We start from the raw sequence: 22,066 nt of genomic DNA, 5'->3' as shown, positions 1-22,066 counted from the left end.
TTTCTATTTCTTCCTGGTTCAGTCTTGGAAGGTTGTGCTTTTCTAAGAATTTGTCCATTTCTCTCAGGTTGTCCATTTTATTGACATATTGTTTCTTGTAGTATCTCTCATGATCCTTTGTATTTCTACAGTGTCAGTTATTACTCCTCCTTTTTCATATCTATTGATTTGAGTTTCCTCTTTTTCTTGATGAGTCTAGCTAATTTTTTATCAATTTTGTTTATCTTCTCAAAGCACCAGCTTCTAGTTTTATTGATCTTTGTTATTTTTTCCTTCATTTCTTTTTCATTTATTTCTGATCTGATCTTTATGATTTCTTTCCTTCTGCTAACTTTGGGTTTTTTTTGTTCTTCCTTCTCTAATTGCTTTAGGTGTAAGTTTAGGTTGTTTATTTGAGATAGTTCTTATTTCTTGAGCTAGGATTGTATTGGTATAAACTTTCCTCTTAAAGCTGCTTTTGCTGCATTCCATAGGTTTTGGGTTGTCGTGTTTTCATTGTCATTTGTTTCTAGGTATTTTTTGATTTCCTCTTTGATTTCTTCAGGATCTCTTTGTTATTTTGTAGTGTATTATTTAGCCTCCATGTGTTTGTATTTTTAACACAGATTTTTTCCTGTAATTCATATCTAGTCTCATAGCATTGTGGCCGGAAAAGATACTTGATACGATTTCAATTTTCTTAAATTTACCAAGGCTTGATTTGTGACCCAAGATATGATCTATCCTGATGAATATTCCATGAGCACTAGAGAAGAGATTGTATTGTGTTGTTTTCAATGGAATGTCCTATAAATATCAATTAAATCTCTCTTGTTTAATGTATCATTTAAAGCTTGTGTTTTCTTGTTTATTTTCATTTTGGAGGATCTGTCCGTTGGTGAAAGTGGGGTGTTAAAGTTCTGTACTATGATTGTGTTACTGTCGATTTCCCCTTTTATGGCTGTTAATATTTGCCTTATGGATTGAGGTGCTCTTATATTGGGTGCCTAAATATTTACAGTTGTTATATCTTCTTCCTGGATTGATCCCTTGATCATTATGTAGTGTCTTTATTTGTCTCTTGTAATAGTCTTTATTTTAAAGTCTACATTGTCTGTTATGAGAATTGCTACTCCAGCTTTCTTTTGATTTTCATTTGCTTGGAATATCTTTCCCCATCCCCTCCCTTTCAGTCTGTATGTGTCCCTAAGTCTGCAGTAGGTCTCTTGTAGACAGCACATATATGGGTCTTGTTTCTGTATCCATTCAGCCAGTTTATGTCTTTTGGTTGGGTCATTTAATCCATTTACATTTAGGGTAGTTATTGATATGTATTTTCCCATTACCATTTTCTTAATTGTTTGGGGTTTGTTACTGTAGGTCATTTCCTTCTCTTGTGTTTCCTGCCTAGAGAAGTTCCTTTAGCATTTGTTGTAAAACTGGTTTGGTGGTGCTGAATTCTCTCAGCTTTTCTTGTATGTAAAGTTTTAATTTTTCTGAATGAGATCCTTGCTGGGTAGAGTATTTTTGGTTGTAGTTTTTTGCCCTTTCATCACTTTAAATATGCCCTGCCAGTCCCTTCTGGCCTGCAGAGTTTCTGCTCAAAGATCAGCTGTTAACCTTATTGGAATTCCTTTGTGTGTTATTTGTTGTTTTTCCCTTGCTGCTTTTAATATTTTTTCTTTGTATTTAATTTTTGATAGTTTGTTTAATATGTGTTTTGGCATATTTTTCCTTGGATTTATCCTGTATGGCACTCTCTGTCTTTCCTGGACTTGACTGACTATTTCCTTTCCATATTAGGGAAGTTTTCAACTATAATGTCTTCAAACATTTTCTCAGTTCCTTTCTTTTTCTCTTCTTCTTCTGGGAGCCCTATAATCCGAATGTTGAGGTGTTTAATGTTGTCCCATAGGTTTCTGAGACTGTCCTCAATTCTTTTCATTCTTTTTTCTTTATTCTGCTCTGCGGTAGTTATTTCCAATATTTTATCTTCCAGGTCAGTTGTATGTTCTTCTGCCTCAGTTATTCTGCTCTTGATTCCTTCTAGAGAATTTTAAATTTCATTTCTTGTGTTGTTCATTGTTTGTTAGCTCTTTAGTTCTTCTACATCCTTGTTAAAAGTTTCTTGTATTTTCTCCATTCTATTTCCAAAATTTTGGATCATGGTTACTATCATTACTCTGAATTCTTTTTTCAGGTAGACTGCCTATTTACTCTTCATTTGTTTGGACTGGTGGGTTTTTACCTTGCTCTTTCATCTGCTGTGAGTTTCTCTGTCTTCTCATTTTGCTTAACTTACCATGTTTGGGGTCTCCTTTTCATAGGCTGCAGGTTCATAGTTCTTATTGTTTTAGGTGTCTGCCCCAGTGGCTAAGGTTGGTTCAGTGGGTTGTGTAGGCTTCCTGGTTGAGAGGACTGGTGCCTCTCAACCAGGTGTTCTGGTGGATGAGGCTGAATCTTGTCTTTCTGATGGGCAGGAACACATCCAGTGGTGTGTTTTTGGGTGTGTATGACCTTATTATGATTTTAGACAGCTTCTCTGCTAATGGGTGGGGTTGTGTTCCTGTCTTGCTAGTTGTTTGGCATAAGGTGTCCAGCACTGTAGCTTGCTGGTCATTGAGTGGAGCTGGGTCTTAGTGTTGAGATGGAGATCTATGAGAGAAGTTTCGCCATTTGATATTACATGCATCCAGGAGGTCTTTGGTGGACCAAAGTCCTCAACTCAGCTCTCTCACCTCAGAAGCACAGGCCTGACACCCAGCCGGAACACCAAGATTCTGTCAGCCACATGGCTCAGAAGAAAAGGGAGAAAAAAAGAAAGGAAGAAATAAAATAAAATAAAAGTTATTAAATGAAAAAAAATTTTTTAATTATTAAAAATTAAAAAGAAATAAAAAAAGAAAGAAGGGAACAATCTAACCAAAAACAAATCCACCAGTCATAACAAGCTCTAAAAACTATACAAAACAAAAAGACCTCCCCAAAATACCCAGACAGACAGAACCCTAGGACAAATGGTAAAAACAAAGCTATCCATACAAAATGACTCAAAAGAGCATACACATGCACACTCACAAAAAGAGAAAAAGGAAAAAAAAATATATCTTTAGGGAAGTCTGAGGTCTCTTCTGCCAGTGTTCTGCGTGTGTTCTGTAGTTGTTCACATGTAGATGTATTTCTGATGTATTTGTGGGGAGGAAGGTAATCTCCACGTCTTACTCCTCTGCCATCTTGAAGGTCTCCATAACATTTTGCTTTTTAAAAACACACTCACATCCATTATTTCATTTTATCCTCCCAAGAAACCTTGTAGATTTCAAGGCTCTCCTTCAAGGCTTTGTCCTGAGGATGCCAGGTGGGGACTGTCCAGGCCTCCCCATTTTCCCATGGATGCTCTTGGAGGTGGTGTATGGCTGCCTTAGAATCCTTGAGCTTTGTTTTCCTCTCTGACGTGGTTAAATTACTGAACCCACTTCATGGTATCCACTGCAAGAGTGCTGCCTGGAAAGTGGGTGAGCCTCAGTCATTTCTTCAAGGTTTTACATTGTGGAAATAAATGAAGACCACCCAAATGGGAACAAGCAGAGGCTAGTTATACAGAATTCACTATTGCAAGTGAGTTAGCCACCATCACTTGAATTTGGCAGAGGTGCAAAGACTGGTAGAGGAGAGAAAATATTCAGTATATCTGGCTTTCTCTGGTTGGTCATGAGTTGGGAGCTAGGCAAAAAAATAGGGAAGCTGGCAGTCATCAATCAACTCTTCACTACTCTGGGCCAGTTGCTACAGAAACTGTGTTTGGCTTCTCAAGCTGGTTGCTGATGAGGTTGTGGGTTAGTGTTCTCTTATCATATATGGTCTTGGCATATCTATTTTCTCAACCTCTAGAATGTATCTTTTCAGAAATAGGTGTAAAAATTAAATCAAACCTAGCAAAAACAATGCTTTGTGCTCTGCTAAAAAGTCACTGGGAACTAGTTATATCTAATGGTTGGGCTGCAATCTCTTTATTTCTTCTTTCTTTTTTTTCCATAATGAGTTTGTGAAAAAATAAAAAGTACTTGACTGAGAAAGTGCATTTTATAAATGGCTCCTGTGAAATGGTTTCTCATTTTAGTCATGCTTTTGTAGTATATATGGCCTTGAAAAAGTCATTCAGTCTCCAAAATGTATTAACCAGATTGGGGAGTATATAATTATGTTATTCATATACTTTTAGTCTTTAAAATTGCTAGGTCATTGTAATCTCATAGAAATAAGAGTGAGAAAAATATCTAGAAAAAAATACACAGCTAAAAGTCATTAGGGTTTTCAAGACAGTGTAGAATTTTTAGAGAAGTGATGAATGTAAATCTTTCCCAGACAGGAAATCTTGTATTATATACAGTACAGGGGTAGGATGTGGATGAACATCTCCATGTGCTGTTAAATGTTGAGAGAGCAAGCAGGAACTAGAAAAGGTTTGCTTCTATCTGTCACTTACATGTGCAGATAGAATACCATTCATTTTGAGTAGAAAGGGTGCCCAAGTTTTAGGGGTCATCTGTGAGAAGGGTGCCCAAGTTTTAGGGGTCATCTGTGAGAAATGGAGAGGTGATTACTAAGAAAAAGCTGTGTGCTATATAGTATCTTGGATTCCGTTTTTTGTTTGTTTTTGTCCTGCTCATTTTTACTGGCTTTGCCTTGATATAAAGGTATATTTAAAATCATTATATAAAACATTCCTTTGCTTCCTTAATCATAGCTTATATATGACTCTTGATTAAAGTGTTTCTAAGAGTTGACTGCTCTGAACTTCTTATCCTCATCCTCCTCTCTTAGATAAAGAGTTACATTACACTATTACAAAATAACAGAAAGTAGCAGTAAAGTTTCTTTTTTAATTGAAATGATAACCATTGTATTTATTATTTCTGGGTTATTCTTTATATGTGAAGAAAAATGTCATAAGTGATTAGCAATATTTGACAGGTTATGAAAATTCTTATACAAAAATTATTTTTTCTACTGGAAAAAAAATTATTCTCAACAGACAATTAAACTTGGCATGGATTACGTATATTAAGAATATTTTTAACTGAAATTTGAGCAGAGGCAAAGGTTTATTGTGCATTTTTGTATACTAAGAATGTAATTGTACATGTTTACATATATATATATCTTATTGGCAAATTGATTTTACTAATTGGACAATGATAAATATTAAGGAATGGATAGCTGGAGATAAACTGTGTTACAGATATAAGTTTTCAGTCACTTATATTCTTCCAAATCTCAAATAAAATATGAGTGAATTTTGGTCATGGTGGCCATTGTCATTCTTTCCATTATGTTTGATTACAATGGTAGGTAGGAAAAAAAGACAATCTTTTTTTGCTGACTGAAATGTACTGCAGGTATAAAATAAAGGCGACAAACTTAAGGCCTTTTAGAGCAGAAAAAGTTCCACAGTGAATGCTCCAAATATATATAGCCCATTGTATTCAGTGTAAGGATCTAACATTCTTGGTACTTTTGCACTTGGATTGGACTATTGATGAAAAAGGGGAAACCAAAAAAAAAAAAAAAAAAAGGACAGCAGTAGAGTAGGAAAGATGCCCACAAAATGAACAAAATAACAGAAAGAGGCTTGATTCTGAAAAGCCCATAGCCACGGAAAGAGTCAGATTCATGCAGTGACACTTAATCTGAGCCCTTTCTCTTTGTTTTCAGTTCCTTTCTGGTTCAGCCATTTTGATAAAAATCTTTTTGACTTCTTTTACCTTCCATAGATTGATAATACTCATTGGCAGAGCTAGACATCAACAATGGGCCTGATTATTGTCGCTTTCTGTTTAACTAGGAGTAATTCTCACCTTGAATGCAGAATATACTCCTCTTATGACAACTTCCAAAACATACCCAGAGATTAATTGTACATGCTTAGGACTTTTAGAAATGAGAGATGTAATCTCTCTCTATATATCTGACTTTCTGTTATTTTATGTTAGGTGTGAAAATTGAGACCTTGCAGTCACACCAGATTAAATTGGGCAGTTTGCAAAACCAAAACCAAACTGAACATGGATTATTTAGGTTGACACTTCAATGTGTATTTATTTCTTACTCCCGAGTTAATCTTCCTGGACAGACTGCCTTCTTTATCCACCATTATACAAGTTCCAAATAAACCTGGCCCCTGAGTTCCTTGATTAAATACATCATCTAAGCACCTTGGCCAATAAGATCTGAAAGATCTTTCTGGAGCCTCCTCATCTGCTCCTTGCTGGCTTCATATCTGTGATAAAATGCCACATCCTCAAAGAAAATATTATGTCTCTTTACACTGTATGCTAGCTCTGGCCTTCACTCATTCATTTATTCACTCATTAAATCAGTAACTTTCATTAATTGAGGAACTTCTATGTGCTGGGCTCAAATTTAGACACTTGAAGACATCAGTGAACAAAACAGACAAAGATACCTGTGCTCATGGAGCTTAACTCTGGGTGAGGGTACAGAAGAAACAAATAATAAGCCATAAATATTTTAAATAAGCATAGAGAATGTCAGAAAGTAAAATACACAATGAAAAAAATAGAGCGAGGGGGGTGAACGAGGACATGAGGTGGGGCCATGTGTGTATTGCATTCAATAGTTTACTCACACAGGATTCAGAGAGAATGTGAGATTGTAGAAAAAACAGGAAAGAGTCAGGGAAGTAGAATTGATAAGACAGAGCAGGCAGAGAAAACAGTAAAAACTCTAAGTTGGAAGCATGACTGGCTTGCTATCATAGGAATAGCAAGGCAGCTAGATGGAATGGGTCAGGGACAAGAGATGAAAAGAAAGGAAAATCATGAACTGAAAGGAATCAGCCCATGGACAGCCTTGTAGGTCATTGTCCTGACTTTGATCTGAAAGAGACGGGAAACCACTAGAGGGTTTTAAGCAAGGGGTGATGTACTAACTTAGATTTTAAAAGGCTTGCTTTGGTTGCTATTTAAGAATTAGTTCTAGTGAGGCAAGGGAGATGCAGGAGAGCTGGGAGGAGGTCGTTGTGAGCTCCAGAGGAGACAGAAGACTTGGACCAGGGTATTAGTATTCAAAGTGGTGAAAAGTGGTAAGATTCTGGAAGTATTTTAAAGTAGGGTCAGGAGGATTTCCTGACACACAGGATAGGAAGTGTGAGAGAAAGAGTGGAACCAAAGGATGACTAATATGTCTTCTTGTCATGAACTGCCAACAACTGTCCTAGATCAAGTATCTGTCAGTTATTACCAGGGATGCTAAAAAGTTTTCTACCTGGTCTCCCTGATTCCACTCCTGCATTGCTACATTTTATTTTTACTACAACAGCAAGAGATCTCTTTCCAAAACATAGATTAAAAAATTTTTCATTGAATTCTTTTATACTTAGTAAAAATTATAACATCCTTAACATGATGTTTAAGGTATAAAAAGACAAATAGGATCCATTTGCCTATCCCTCTGACCTTTAATCTCTCTCCTTGCTCATTATGCTTCAGTCACCACTTGCCTTCTTACTATTTGTTGAACAGGCCAATTTTGTTGATTCTTTCAGATCAGAGCTATTCTCTTTGATGAGAAAGTCTTCCCTCAGAGTTTCTCATGTAACATTTCTTTACATGTCTGTCATTTCCTATGTCACTTCCTCCTCTGAACCTGTGATATTAACTCCCCAAAATTCATGTTCTCTTCTTGGACACAAGACTTTCTTGATTTGGTAGGATCGTGATTTCAGGCCAATGGCTCATGAGTAGAAGTGGTAAGCACCATTTCCCATTAAATATTCCCATGTGGGGTTCTTCAGTCTTTTCACTTTCTGGTCAGCTGGAATGCAACAACCCTGCGGTGAATTTACAAGATACACTGAAGGTGAGAGTGCCTCAGTCAACCTCGATCTCTGAATAACATAGAGAAGTACATCCTTCCTAACCATTTACCTGCACAGTACTATTATGTGAGTGAGAAACACATTTTATTATGTTCGAGAAATTATACTTGCTGGGGTTTCCATTATACTTTTTGGTGTCTATTTACTACAGTTGACCTACCAATATTATGCACAATTCAAAATAGTACTTGTTTTGTTATGTTAGTAATTATTATCAGTTTATCTTTTTGTTTGTCTATTGTTGACATATTAGTCTTTGTCTTCCCCTTAGAAATATAACTTCATAAAGGCAGAGACTAAAATATTGGAACTGAAACATTCTGAATATATAAAAACTCCTGAGTCCACAATGATAATCAATACGTGAAATACAACCTGGTTTATCATTATTGGAACTGCCTATTCTTCAGCATTTTTTTAAAGAAAATTGAAAATAAACATAAAGGTTTAAGCATTTTTATTGATATTCCGCTAAGAAGTATATTTCAGGGTAATAAAATAGCCTCAATTGATGAGGAAACATTCTTCTTTACAGAAGATAAATATAGAGGAAATTATAGTATCAGGAAATTTCCATAATGTAATCTTAGGGAAAAAAATGAATTCAGGTAAAAGCTGTCAATTTATACCAAAATATGCAATGAAAGGTTGATGGGAAACTTAGCAATATACGTAATTATGTCAGGATATCAATTGGCAGGTTACATGCTGGAAGAAAGGGGAGAATGTACGACTTTACAATGAAACTATCAAGCTTTCATTACTTTAAACTTGTGACCAAAATTATTTCTCTTTCAATATAATAAGTTATGAGGACTATAGTATTACTTATGAAGTTTTCTTGCCAAAATACTTAATATTATCCTAATAAAGTCTTTAGATATAACTTTATGTGAAACATATTGGATAGATTAGCTAAATAGATGCCATCAGAAGGAAACAATCACAAATCTAAAGTCGAGGATCCTAAAGGACAACTGTACTAGTCTCTTCAGTAAGTCAATATCATGAGAAAAAGATGTAACTATTCTAGACTAAAAGATAATTAGGACAGGTGTTCCACCTGTATCAATGGAACCCATAGCTCAGACTAAACCAATCATGAAGAACAACTAGAAAATATGAACAACATACCAAAAAGATTGTTGCAGATGTCACAGAGCTACCAATGTGATGAAAAATTGCAGAGCCGTGGGGAAGAAGGAACCTGGCAGCCTAGAGGCTGAGAAGCTAAGTGTAGGTTTTGGTACATTCATGAAAAATCAAAGTTCTTGGCTCACTAATGAGGACAGACCTTAGGAAACACCTTAGATTTTTAGGAAGCAACCTTCCTATGAGTAAGAATGAGCTATAAAGGCCAGTCCTTACAATAATTAAAGATGGGTTAAATTTTTTTTCATCTTAATCCTTGACTGGATTAATGTAATCTGAGATTGCTCATGTCATTATTTACCTGTTTGTAGAAAGTAAAACTAAAATTATAACCTTTCTGGAGGAAGATGACATAATGCAGAGCTTTCAATATCTGTGTAAGTATTTCATGTATAATTTCTAATAATAAATTAAAAATAACCGGTTGTATACACACAAAAACATTCAATTTAAGGCATGTGAAAAAAACAAACAGGGCTTCCCTGGTGGCGCAGTGGTTGAGAGTCCTCCTGCTGATGCAGGGGACATGGATTCGTGCCCTGGTCCGGGAAGATCCCACATGCCGTGAAGCGGCTGGGCCCGTGAGCCATGGCCACTGAGCCTGCGCGTCTGGAGCCTGTGCTCCACAAAGGGAGAGACCACAGCAGTGAGAGGCCTGTGTACCACAAAAACAAACAAACAAACAAAAAACAGTAAACAACCAAAACCTAAAGTGGGCACAGTTTAGTGGGTATAAGTAATTAAGTTATCATACAAGGACTTTTAATGACTATGATCATGTTTCCAAAGTATTAAAAGACAAGATTGAGACTATCAGCAGAGCCATCAAAGCAATAAAAAAGAGCTGAATGGTAATTATACTGAAACAACAATATATAAAATTAATATTTTATATTAATGATAACACATTCATCACAACAGAAAAAAACATATTCAACACAACAGAAAACAATTGGTAAACTGAAATCTATATTTATATTCAACACAACAGAAAAACATTGGTGAACTGAAACCTAGGCAAGAAGAAAATTTGAAAAGCAGCATATAAAAACAGCAAAATTAAAGAAATCTTAGAAAAGGGCATGATAAGATCTAAAAACAAAGTATGCTTGGACTCCATGAAGGAGAAATGATAGATAATGGGGCAGGAACAATGTTTGAAGACATAATAACTGATAACTGTTCATCAAGCCATTGATTTAAGAATCTGTGTGAATCTCATAAAGAATATATACAAAGAAAATTACACTTAGGTACACTACAGTAAGACTGCTGATGAAATTAAAAGAAAGATATTGAAGATAGAGAATAAAAAAGCATATTATCATCCAAGGGACAACAATAATAAGACAGATAACTGACCTCTTAATAGAAACAATGGAAACAAAAGACATAGAATGATATTTTCCAAGTGGTGAAAAGAAAATGTAAATGCCTACCTAAGATTCTACATTCAATGAAAATATCTTTTTGAAAATAAAGGAATACTTAAGGTATTTTCAGACAAACAAAACAGAAAACTTGGGCTTCCCTGGTGGCGCAGTGGTTGAGAGTCTGCCTGCCGATGCAGGGGACACAGGTTTGTGCCCCGGTCCGGGAAGATCCCACATGCCACAGAGCGGCTGGGCCCGTGAGCCATGGCTGCTGAGCCTGCGCGTCCGGAGCCTGTGCTCGGCAACGGGAGAGGCCACAACAGTGAGAGGCCCGCGTACCGGTAAAAACAAACAAACAACAACAAAACAAAACAAACAAAAAAAAACACCCAGAAAACTTGCTACAAGCAGTAGACTGCCCTGAATGAATTACTGAGAGTAGTTTTTCAGGCTGAAGGACAATGATCCCAAAAGGGAGTCTGAAGACTAAAGAAGTAATCAATATTGGAGGTAAGAATGTCTATGTGAATAAATCTGAATGGATATTGACTGTACAAAATAATAACAATGTCTTCTGGGGTTTAGAATATACATCTACAATGAAATTATGCAGTAAAATAGCACATAAGTTGTGTGTGGGGGGGGCTGATAAAAGGAGTTAAAATGTTCTAAAGTCTTTGTATATCTAAGTGAATATGCAAAGTAATAATTTATACTAGAATGTAATACCTCCAGAATGTATGTCAAATAAATCTCTAAAATAATAATGTAAAAATGTGTAAGAAAAACTCTAATTGAAAGGAAAATTGAGAAATGAATAGACTAGAAATAGAATCTTTAAACCTAATAAATCAGTGTTTTCATTAAGTGTAAATGAACTAAATGCATCAAAACAATAATATCATACAAAGTGCTTATTTTTTAATATGCTACTTATAAGAGACACATTTTAAATTTAAGGCTAAATAAAAAGATTGAAAATAAAACAAATGGAAATATATATACTATGCAAGCATCAACCAAATAGAAGTTGCTGGAGCTGTATTAACATAAAGCATCATTAGAGATAAGGAGGGATTTCACTGTGCTAAAAGTTCAGAAGATAAAATTATTCTATATTTTAATGAAAAATATATGTAAAGCAAAATCTATAGAACTAAAACGAGACAGATGAAAACCATAATCAAGGTTGGAAATGTGAATACATTTCCTTCAGTAACTGATAGAATAAGCAGACAAAAAATCAGTAAGGATATAGAAGATTTGAACAACATAATTAGTAAAATTTAACTGATTTATCTATTACTGCATCCTAAACCTGTAGAGTATATATTCTTTCCAGGGTATTTAGAAGTTCTTCCAAAATTGACCACAAGCTGAGCAATATAGCAGGTGTTTAAATGTCATATATTTGGAAAATTACAGTCTATTTTCATAATACAATTGAAATAAATTAGAAACCCATAAGAAAAAGATAATCAGAAAATACCTATATTTTGGAAAATTAAACAATATACTTTAAAATAACCTATGGGTTAATAAATAAATCACAAGGAAAAATTAGAAAAATATGTGACCTTATGATAATGAAATCCCTATGTATCAAATTGGTCAAATAAAGCTAATGTCATGCTTAGAGGAAAATATATAGTTTAAATGGAAATGTTAATAAAGAAGATAAACTGAAATGCAATTAGCTAGGGAGCCATCTCAAAGAGCTAGAAAAAGAATTTAACCCAATGTAGAAAGAAAATAGCAACTATATGAACTGAAATTAATAAAATAAAAAAGCAGACTATAGATACGGCAATCAGAGCCAAATGCTATTTCTTTGATAAGACTTATAAAATTGATAAAACTTTGTGAGACTCATCAAGAAAAAAGAAGAGAAGGAATTCCCTGGCTGTCCAGTGGTTAGGATTCCGCACTTTCACTGCCGAGGGCGCCAGTTCACTCCCTGGTTGGGGAACTAAGATCCTGCAGTAAGTTGTGCGGTGCAGTCAAAAAAAAGAAGAGAGAAAGAATACCTAATAATCAGTTTTGGAAATGAGAAAAAGAGACTACAACTACAGAGCCTACAAACATACAATGAGAATATCATGAACAACTCTACGCCAGTAGGTAAAGTGGAGAAATTCCTTACCAAACTTTATGCAAATTAAATGTAAAAATTAGTGTTCCCGATCTGTTAATTAAACTTAATCTGCAACTATAAACCTTTCACAAAGAAACCTCCAGATCCAGATGGCTTCCCTATGTCTAGATGTTTATTGACTAGGATTAAACATTTTCAATCTTCCATGAATGCTTCCAGAGAATGGAAAAATGAGGCAACAATTCCTACCTTATTTTATGAGTCTGGTGCAATCTTGATAGCAAAAGATGGCATGGAGACCATAAGAAATAACAAAGGTCAATCTATCCATGAGCATAAATACAAAATTACTAACGAGAATATTTGCAAATTGAACCCAGAAACATAGGTGAAGAATAACATATTTCAAGAAAAGTGAGTCTATCCTAGGAGTCTAAATAATTTTAATATTTGAAAATGTCTAAAAATTATAATTTATTGTATTAATGAAATGAAGAAAAGGAAACATGCTTATCCCAATAATTGTAGAAAAAGTATTTGCTAAAACTCAACATCTAAAATATTTCTTAGCAAACCAGAAATAAAACTTTGATAATGGATAACAACAAAACACTTACAGTTAATATTGCAATTAATGATACCTTTTGAAATATTTCATCTGATATCAGGAAGAAAGCAGGATGACTGCGTAATTTCAACATTGTGCTGGTGGTCATAATAATGCTGGGCAACATTAAAAAATTTTAAAGTATCAGTTTTTTTTTTTAAGGTTGATCTCTGTATGCAATACACCAGTAGATATTTCCACAGACTTCTTTTGTGTGTGTGTGAAGGACAAAGGTCTGTATCTGAAATAAATGTATATGGTTACGGTTATTCAGAGGACCAAGGAAAGCCAAGATACTTTGAAAAAGAACAAAAATGAAACTCTCAACATGGTGTTAGAAGACAGGATAGCAGTTACATTTAAAGGGGAAGGTTAGGTATTTGATTGAGTGAGGACAGGCAGGGATGCTGGCACTTCTGAGATACTAGTCTATTTCTTGACACTAGTGGCAGTTAAATAGCTGGGTTCAATGAGTGGCAATCCATTGACTCTACACTTAAAATGAGTGCATTATTCTGCAAGTATGTTATGTTTCAATTTAAAAAAATGTACATTGTTAAAAGACATTACACCTGGATGCTATGTGTATTCCTTGACTTAGTCCTAGTTTGCAAAAGGAACTGCAAAAACATTTTAATTACTATTGGGGGAATTTGAATACAGTTTTTGCATTCAGTGATACTAAGGAATTACTATTAAGTTTGTTATATGTAGCAATGGTATTGTAGTTAGATTAAAAATGTTTTTATTTTTTACGGTAGTACATTTTATATGTAAAAATGGTACTGTGGTTGGATTGAAAATGTTCTTATTATTTATGGCATTAATATTTATGGTAATAAATATTTTATGGTAAAATATTTAGAGTTGGAAATATGCCTGTAATTTACTTTATAATACTTATATAAAATAATTGATAAAGAAAATATAGCAAAATATTAACTGCTATTGAAATTCATTTATGGTTATATGATTTTTCATTGTGCTATTCAGCATGCTCTTTTTAGAATGCATAAAAACATCTATTATAACAATAAAAACTAAGTAAGAATATAGACTAGATTACTTCCCTGTAGAGTATTTGCCTCATTTGGGTGATTGTTATTTGTTGAATGTATGTGTGAATGAATAAATGAAGGAGTGACTTAATTAAAGCCAAATAAGCAACAGAAAGGTAGTTATTTCTGAATATTGAAATGAAAATCATTAATCCATAAATAGGACTGAATACTGTTACAGCAAACTTTTTTAACCAAAATGTTGATGAAAAAGAAATGATCCATTCAACTGAATTTTCTCCATAACTAAAGGGTTTATAGTAGCACTTTTTATCTTATAAATTTGATTTTGTTAAATAAATTATTTTCATGGCTCAGGTTGGTTTTCCTTGGAGTGGGAGGTGGTTCATTATCTGAACATTAATTATCAGATTTTACCTGCACACATAGACACTGTGTATGATTGAGTCTTGCCCAAACAGTTCCTGGTTATAACCTAGAAATTAGTACTTTTTTTCCTCCATAAAACCTGATATTTGGTTATTTTTATTTGATTTGTCTTTTTCTTCTGAAATACTGCATAATCATTGTTGGTGTCAAGTGGAGCGGGGAAATACGTCAATTATTGGTTTCTGGTTATTTGGAGTAACATGTCTGTAGTAAAGGAGAGCTTTTTGAACATTGGAGGCACCTTGAGTGGAAGCACCTTGGATGGAAGGAAACTTGTCTTATTCCTCCAGTTCTGACTAAAAAGATACCTTTTTATTGAACTGTAAATTCAATTTCAATACTTTTCAAAATGTTCTCTGTGTGTGTGTGGCTGTGTGTGTGACAGTCTGACTTGAGGGCAATTTAGATGTAACACTTTTTTTTTAAATTTAATTAATTAATTCATTTATTTTTGGCTGCGTTGGGTCTTCGTCACTGCGTGTGGGCTTTCTCTAGCCGTGGCGAGCGGGGGCTACTCTTTGTTGCGGTGCGCGGGCTTCTCACAGCAGTGGCTTCTCTTGTTGCAGAGCATGGGCTCTAAGGGCATAGACTTCAGTAGTTGTGGCACGTGGGCTCCAGTAGTTGTGGCTCACGGGCTCTAGAGGGCAGGCTAAGTAGTTGTGGCGCACGGGTTCTAGAGCGCAGTCTCAGTCGTTGTGGCACACAGACTTAGTTGCTCTGCAGCATGTGGGATCTTCCCGGACCAGGGCTTGAACCCGTGTCCCCTGCATTGGCAGGTAGGTTCTTAACCACTGCGCCACCAGGGAAGTCCAGAGGTAACTCATAAAAGTTCCGTAAATAAGAGGAAGGCAGGCAGACACCTAGTTCCTCCAAAGCTTGTAGTTGTTGCCGTAGCAGATGCCTTCAAATCTCTACCTATAATTCACACTAGAGGTTTAGGATTTGTTTTAAATTAACATTGAACTCTTTTTCCAATAAGGATAAACGTCCATTAGAATATGATGCTTTCTGTAGGCTGCACTTACTTCCAGACAAGAAGCTTTATACAATATTTACATTCATCCCCGTTCTTGTAATTATACCTTTCCTTGAAGCCATTAGCAGTATTGAGAAAATGATTCTTTCAATTGAATTTGTCTTCTAGCTAAGTCCCAAATTGTTACCACAGAATAGGCTGCATTCTCTCCCCTCCACTAGTAGCACATTTAGGTCTAAGAATTTAAAGCCTAAGAAATCTTAAACGCTACACCAATAAACAGAATCTTCAGTTTAGAAACTCTTAATTGTCTGTAGTAATGGAGGTTCACATAGCCCAGATAAATTGAAGCAGGGCAAAAAACTGAAGCTTCACTTAGCTTCTGATTGTAACCCTAATTTTCTCATCTTTCTCTCCTCCCTCTAGCTAAATCTCAACATTTTAAAATGAGCAGCAGTATTCAGATGAATTGACCTTTTCTGTCTTCCTTGCTTTCATCATCCTCTTATTGAGTTGGAAGTCAAAACAAAGTGGAAATGAGGAGTGGATGCAACAGCGTAAAGTTGTTTCCTACAATGGATAATGGAGATTTCCTTAGTTAATTTACATCAGCATAAAACAAGTGTTTTCTCTTTTATACTATGGTCTAGTCCACTGATCAATAACACTGATGTGTGTGCATGTGTGTGTGTGTGTGTGTGTGTGTGCATGATTTGATTTCGGTATTTTGTCTCATCAGAGAAAAAGAGGGTAGAACACAAAGCAGTACTGAACATTGTGTCCTTAGCTTCAACAATCTTACCCAAACAATGCAATGACATTTCCGTTCCATAATAGATAGAAAGAATCATTACCAGTTATTACTCAGCAGGATGATGAGCTGTTTTAATGCCTCATTCATAGCCTTGCAAACAAATATTTATCCTGCACTATTTACATCCTAAGGCAATAGGTGGTATATTGGATTGATTTCTCTGTCTTAATAACAGAACATTTGCAAAGGTGATCCAGGAAAATTATCCCGAAATAGCTGATTTATAGTATGTTATTAGACTACAGAGGCAGTTACTGTAAAGACTCTGTGAATAAATTTATGTTTTGCAGGACTCTTCACACATATCTGAAGACATTTTCAAGTATGTGGACAAAGATAGTTACACTTACAGTGATAAGTACAAGTATCCATTTTTGTCTCTGGACCATCCTCTGATGCCATGCACAAGGCCATGCACCAGTCACTTGGGATAACTTAGTGAAAAATATAGATAAGATCCAAGCTCGGTGGAGTAGGTACATTTATAGAAGACTTAACATGTGCCTAACGTTGATCTAAATGTCTTAAATGTATTAACTCATGCAATTCTTAGCACAGCCCTATGAGGTAGGTATTAATATTAGACTTATTTTACAGAGGAGGAAATGAAGGCAGCAAATGGTTACTTACTGTTGTACCCCAGGGCTGCAGAAGTGGTGAACCTGGATTCAAACCCTGATAGATTGTCTATGCTCTTTACTATACCATGCTATGTCTCAGTGTGAGCACAATGGGGCTTATATTCTAGTGTGGTGACAACAATATATAAGAAGATACGTGAAAAAGAAAAATAAATATTTGAAAGAAAATGATACTAATTCTGATCCTTTACAATGTTACCAACTTTGAAAATCATTAGAACCAGCAAGAGGGATGACCATTTGGCAAAGAAAACTTGAAGGATTGTCTCATACAGCACAGGAAGACAAACCAGGTGTCTCAGGACACTTGCAGTGATTTGATGAGGTGGTTCTCTGCAGACCTTTAAAAAGGGGAGTTCTGGCTACCTCGGGATGAGTGCGTTTATCAATCCTTCTGATTTATATCATAATGTATTGCCAGTTTCTCAGGATGCGTAAACTTTGGGAATAAGGGCAGTTCCCTTCTCATTTTTCTTTAAAGGACATCTATGATAAATCCACACTCACCTTCATTTCATCCAGGCACCCCTAAGTCAGGGAGAGGATTGGGCTGCAAACATCTTGGAAAAATGCTTTCTTGGAAAGTTCTGAAAAACAGCCAGGCAGAATTCTAAGTGCCGTGGAGCCACATTCTGTACTGCATTTGTGTTAGAAATAATAGGCTAAGTAGTACTGTGGTGACACCTAACCCCCAAATCCCAGCGTCTTAACAAAATCAAAAGTTGTACTTTACTTAGTTCCTCAGGGACCCAGGCTGATAGAGATTCCATCATTAAGTAACTACACCATGTGAAACAGAATTTACTCAGTCACCTCAACAAGGGGAAAGTTATGACTGACTCTTCTATTTTTTGGCTTAGGGGTGACATACGTCATCCCCCACCTACCTGCCATTAGCCAAACCTAGGTGTATGGCCCCTTCAAAAAGAGTAAAGAAACTGGGATGTCGGATGGAAAATTTGGTGAGAACCACTGTCTCTGCCACAGTACACTCCCCTGGCCACCAAATATTCCTTTTCTTTCTTTCTGCACTTATAACACACTCAGCCCTCTCCAAAGGAACCCAGTCAATCCAAAGTCAATCCAGTCAACATTCTGAGCTCAAAGCCCAGGATCTCTGGGTGTTATGTTGTGCATTGTTTTCTACATCCAGTTTGGAAATAGTGTCTCTAGGTCTAGAGACTGATGAACTCTAAAGACAAGTTATTTTCCCATTATAGTATAGTGGATACTACAAAGTGGTAATACAAGGACAAGACCCACAATAAACATTATTATGTGGGAAGAGGAAGAATGAGTACCACAAAGTAGTCACTGGTACATGTATTTCCAAAGTCCCATTGAACAGATACTGTGAGGACTCCCTACTCTGAGAGTGAGAAATATTCCTTAAAGGAGACCTAATTTTGTTTACGTGTCCACTCTTCTTAATGGTCTCTGGCTCTACTGCAGGGATATTGCTTTGTTTCCTGGGCTTCATCTAAAAAGAGCAGTGGGGAAAATGAGCTAGTTGGTTGCTGAGCAGCTTTCTCAACTCTCTGCCTGTTGTATGAAGGTTAAGTTTTGAGCAGTTACAGAACTTTTTAGTTCAGACTTTTGTGTTTTGTTTGGCAGGTCAGTTATCTCAAATATATTATAATTTTCTTATTTTTATGTTTCCAGTCCATTCCAAGTGCTAGTAACAACACTACCATGCTTTCCTAGCCATAATTCTCAGGTCAAATCTATTCTCCTACCTTCCTGCCTTTATGTCTGTCTCTCTTGATATAAAGAGAGTTGCCTTGAGCATGTCAGGGAAAGTGAGGCGAATCTTTCAGGTGCAGAATACATTTTATTTCCTGATTTGGTTATGTAGGTCTATTCACCTTTTGAAAATTAATTGAGCTGTATATGATTTGTGTACTTGTATCTATATATGTAAAATAAATAAAATAACTTTAAAAAAGTTACTTTAACTAAAGTAAGTTAATCTTCCTTTACTGATAGATTAACTAGTTCAGACCAGCAAATAGAAGATTCAGTCCCTACCACACTGGGAGGGGGTGGGATCTTCCTTACTGGTTCATGAGAATGTTCAGAGGGGCAGCTGAGCAGCCAGGAATGGATATATGCTTTCATTTTTCTTATGTAAATACATAGTAATGGAATGACTGGGACCGATTGTTGATGGCTGTTTAACTGTTTAAGAAACTTCCAAACTGTTTTCCAAAGGGACTATATCCTTTTAAGCATTCCCAGAAATGATGTATGAGAATTCTACATGGTCCAAATTCATGCCAACACTTTGTATTCTCAGCCTTTCTAATTTTAGCTGTTCTAATAGGGTGTAGTGGTATCTCATTGTGGTCTTATTTTGCATTTCCTTAATGACAGACAATATTAAGCTCCTTTTCAAGTAGTTATTTGACATCCATATACCTTTATGATGAAATGTCTGTTCAAATCTTTGCCTAGTTTTAATTGGACTTTGGGTTGTTGTTGAGCTTTTTGAGTTCTTTCTATATTCTGGTTATAGGCTCTTTATCAGATTTCATTTGCAAGTATTTCTGCATTCACGAAGGCTACTACTTATACCACAAGAGCTGTAGTTGCCTCAGAAGAAGACTGCCTTTAGTAATATGCTAAAAGAAGAGTGCAGACAAACACAGAAACAAAGTAATATGAGTGACTTGGGCAACATGGAGGTCACATGGAACACTATTAAGAAATGCTCACAGTGTCCTTAAAAGCTGCCTAGAAGACTTCATGGACAAAATGATACCTGGATTAAGCCCTATTGGGTGGATAAAATTAGTGAGCCCATGCATTCATTTGTATCACTATTTTCTTAAGGCACAAGGATCTTTTCAAGGAAGGGACAGGGCAGGATCCTGACCTCTTCCTTTTTGACGTTCAAAGGTATTATAAATGTCTGATGTACTGAGGCAACCCAGATTGAGGAACTTCTGGAAAAGACAGTGATGGTCTCCAAGTGCAACCCAATCTTAGAGGAAAGGAAGGTGGGACTGGAAATGATTATCTTCTCTCACTTTCTGAGGGATGACTGCATCACGTGTAGTCTCATTGAGGAGGGTTTTATACAAAGCTACCAGGTGGCTCTGATTTCCTCAGGCTTCTTAGCAATTCTTTTAGGTATTGGAGTGTTATGGCTGATCTCAGAATGTCCAAGGGCAAAACCATGGGTCTACTTAAAGAGTAACCACAGGTATTGCTGAAAAAAACCAAAAGTATAGAGTTGTCCAGCAGTGGCAGGAAATGAGCCTGAGCTCTTGCTTCCACCTAGCATGTAGAAGCAGCAAGCACCAAGGAGGACTGATTCAATAGACCACTGTAGGCAGTCACAGGAATCCTGAAAATACTTGGATAGAAGAACCCTTGGAAAGGTTAGATTTCTTTTCATGTTGGCCTTGACACTGCTGGGGCAGTTGTTAGTTACACATAGACATATATTTGTAGGGGAGATTATTTATCAAGATCTCCCTCTGGGAATTCAAATCCAAGTTCCATCCAAGTTTCATGTATCCATGGGAAATTACCAAGTTTCTCCATGCTCTAGTTCACCCATATGCAAAATAATAAAATAATCATAATAGTACCTATTTTATAGGGTTGTGGTGAGATCTAAGTAAGATAATACATATTAAATGCTTAGAAGAGTGGCTGGCACACTGCAAGCCCTCAGTAAAGCTTAGATATTTCTGAAGAGAAAAAAAACAATAAAAATATATTTTCCAAGATTTTAACATTGTGTTTCTTTGGTTGGTAGTTATTGAAATTTTTTATTTTCATCGTGAACTCTTCTGTCTTTTCCAACTGTCTAATCATAGGCATATACATATAGGAGTGAGTGACAATATTTTCAGGGCAGTATATTATCATCATGATAGTCTGATTCACCTAGTTAAGTATTCCTGAGGGTGGATATTGTGTGGCATGATTGAAAGTAACCTCTCTTATACTGGATTATGGCAGTTATTATAAAGGTGAAGCTGCTGGAAAGTACTGATGTTAGCATATCCTATTCCACCATGACTCAAAGAGGAGTCTCAAAAGCTCGCACCTCCACAATCAAGGGAAATTTACGTCCCATTAGTGAAAAGTAGAAAACACTTCTGGCAAGTGGCCAATACAGCCCATCCATCAGTAAAGTGAGGATGGGCTCTCATTTATTAAACAATTTAAGTACCAGTTCCAAATTGTAGTCCTCTCAGAGTTTTGGCGATCCATACTTCCCCCATCACATTCAGTGCTGCTGTTGCTACTGCCATTGCTGCTCCACACCACCCCAGTTGACGTGAAACAGAAGTGGAGGCCCTGTATGATATCAGACCACTTAATGATTAATTAGTGTCTCTCTCATGCAGCACGTTAGAAGGATGGTCTTTCTGGAGTCATGATTAACTTAGAGCTGCAGATGTTGGAATACTTCCCTCATAACAATGCTGTGTTGTCACATGGTATGTTCAGGTATCGTCATGATAGGTGATTTAATTGCATTGCTAGAAAGTGTTTGCTTCCTATTGTCTTTAAAACAGCATCATTATGGAAATTTTATAGATGCTTATGGGAAAAATCGATGCAAACACATGCAATATAAATGTACGAATACAAATACATGTATTTGTGTTCATGTATATGTAAATATTCATGCACTTTTCTAGCTTTTGCTAGAAATCAATTTGTGAAATCTATTTGAAGAAATGCAAAACATATGCATATATATTCTATCTCAATTTTTGTGTGTGTGACAACTATATTCCCAAAGTATAGACAAATTTAAAAAAATCAGAGGCAAGGCTAAAATCTTATAACCCGAATAACTGAGACTAGCTAAAAACTGGACTGGTTACAAGTATAAATGATAAAAACCTCTCTTCACTCTCTCCTCAAGTTACTTTCTTTAGTATGTTCTCAAATGTTTGGGTTGCTGTGACACAAATTCTAATAAACCATATGATATTGAAAATCTGACATTGTGAAAATATATTACAATGCATATGGCTTCAGGGAATAGGTCACTCAGAGGTTAGTTCATATATATGACTTTAAAAAACATATGGTTCTTTAGTTTCCACCTAGCC

The sequence above is a fragment of the Delphinus delphis genome, chromosome 14 (assembly GCF_949987515.2).
Source record: "Delphinus delphis chromosome 14, mDelDel1.2, whole genome shotgun sequence".
Taxonomy (NCBI): domain Eukaryota; kingdom Metazoa; phylum Chordata; class Mammalia; order Artiodactyla; family Delphinidae; genus Delphinus; species Delphinus delphis.
This window is presented reverse-complemented; position numbering follows the sequence as displayed.